Raw genomic sequence first — 2,510 nt, forward strand, 5'->3', positions numbered from 1 at the left:
TTGAATAACAGAGGGCCAAGTAGACTTCCTTGAGGTACGCCGCATTTGACCGGACACCATTCGGAAAATTTCCCATGAAACTTGACCCTTTGCTGAGGATCAGTCAAGTATGATTGTAAGAAAGCAATAGCATCATCGTTAAGACCATAGGCTCGCAATTTAGCCAGAAGTAGATTGTGGCAGATCGAGTCAAATGCTTTAGAAAGATCAACAGCAATGGATCTCTCTTCTCTGCCTTCCTTGGTCGTTGGAAGGCAAGGTACAATTGCGTATCATCTGCGTATCCCTGAACCTGTGGAAGGTGTTTCTTCACCACATGAAATAGCCGAGAAGCATACAATAAGAAAAGTATTGGTCCCAAACAGCTACCATGAGGAACTCCACTCGTTACATCAAAGTCTCGAGACTTTCGTCCGTCAACAGTTACACGTTGCCTCCTAGCAGCAAGGAAGGCCATGATCAATGGCATCAAATGCGGAGCTAAGGTCTAGTAAGATCAACAGAGTAACTTCTTGTTTGTCCATGTTCAGGAGCAATTCGCTAATTACATTCGACACTCAATTGAAAACCGCTGAAAGGCCACTTGAAATTAAATTGATATGGCAGAGAGCTGCCAGCTCTGTACACACGTTCTATATTCTCTTGCCTCGCTGCCAGTTTAACGCACGTGCAACATGCAGGGCGGATGGTGTAATGCACGTGCAACATGCAAAAGGTGTATAATACACGTTGAGTCTTTCTTCAACGCCTTGGATAACCACTATCACGTCTTGTGAATATCTCAAACCAATCGAATTTGTGCGGAACCTTTTGAGGCTATAACTAAAGGCGCACTTTAAAAAGCACTACTCTTCTTACTGGAGAAAGGACATAAAAAGACACAGTTTGAAAATCATGATGAGTAGCTTCAGTTGGTTTTAATCGACGAACGTTTCAAGGAAGAAGGAAGATACCTTTGAGGGGGGCAGGGGTGGCGCAGTGGTGAGAGCACTTGCCTCCCACCAATGTGGCCCGGCCGCCCGGGTTCGGTTCCCGGTCCCGGCGTCATGTGTGGGTTGAGTATTGTTGTTGGTTCTCACCTTTCTCCGGGAGGTTTTTCTCCGGGTGCCCCGGTACCCCGGTTTTCCCCTCTCCTCAAAAACCAACACTGCCAAATTCAATTCGATCCGGAATGCACGGACGCATGTTGAACGAGCTACTGAGCGCTCTTAAGGTGTTCTGTGGGTAAACAAATTCCATTTCCATTTCCACAAAAGTTTAATAAACAGTCACAACTACCGTCGATGCCTCTTTTTTGCGCTTTAGAGTGGTTTCATATTTGTCAATTTTCTTTAATTGCTGTAGACAAGTTCTTCCTTTGTCCTGTTTTTAATGCTTCCGAAAAACTCCTTTGTTATAGTAGAAAGTACGATTCGCTTATTCGTCTGAAGCTGAGAGCTGGCATTCAAACATTCTTGGAAGATGAAAAAAATTATAAATAATAGCCCACTTTCGATAAATTCAGTCCTAAACAAAAGGCATCACCTCGAGGCTCTGGGGAATAAACTCATACAAATCCTGATATTTATTCCCCAGAGCCTCGAGATGATGCCTTTTGCTTCGGACTGAATTTTAATATATCGAAATTGGTCTATTACAAGAGTATATACTTTAAATATACAAGAAACTGTAGAACGACAATATGCGTCTATAAAGTTCGGGATTTCAAGGAACTCGTGCCTGAGTTCCTAAACCACGTTTTTGGCTGGGAAGTATCATTTATTCTTTGTTTGAAAACTCATGTTATTGGTGTCACTTTGCTAACTTTTTTTCCCCTTGACCTAGTGTCTGAGGGGAATTTGAATGAAGGCACGTCCGTTTGGTGCTTTTATCTTTAGCAAACAATAGCGGATTAAACTTTTATACATTGGTATTAACTGGACAATGTGTCGTGACGTCATACTTAAGTTCTAATTCGGATGGGGGCAAAGAACTGCAATAACACAAATGGAGAAACACTTAAGATTCTACAAATTCAGTTTCCAAACAGAAAATGCTGCCTCTTACCGAGAAAGTAAATGAATTTGTCCGTTAGACACTAGTTATTGCGTTGAAATATAGGCTGGCTCAATGTAAAAGAACAAAAGCTCTTCAACAAATTGGACAATTCACAATTCGTGAGCGTGCTTAACTGAACAAAGACTAACCTAAATAGTGTACATTCTCTGAAAGCCGAATTAAAAAGAATTATAATTACTTGCTCTTTCTTGGCTCTGTTTGGTATTTACTAAATGACTGCTGCTAAAATGAGGTCGGCCTCGCGTACTTTGCTGACAAACACTTTAATTTGCTGGAGTTGTAACTTCGGTCTCTAGACTTTCGCATAGGAATACGATTAATAACTGTTTATTTAAGTAATACTCGGTAGTTAATTAGTTCGCATTAGAAATCGATATTATTGCTATTTGTAATGAATATTTATGACTAGTTTGTTTATTGAGTTCAGCCAATTATCGTCCGCTTGAATGCTT

This window comes from Montipora capricornis, chromosome 12, assembly GCF_036669925.1.
Source record: "Montipora capricornis isolate CH-2021 chromosome 12, ASM3666992v2, whole genome shotgun sequence".
Taxonomy (NCBI): domain Eukaryota; kingdom Metazoa; phylum Cnidaria; class Anthozoa; order Scleractinia; family Acroporidae; genus Montipora; species Montipora capricornis.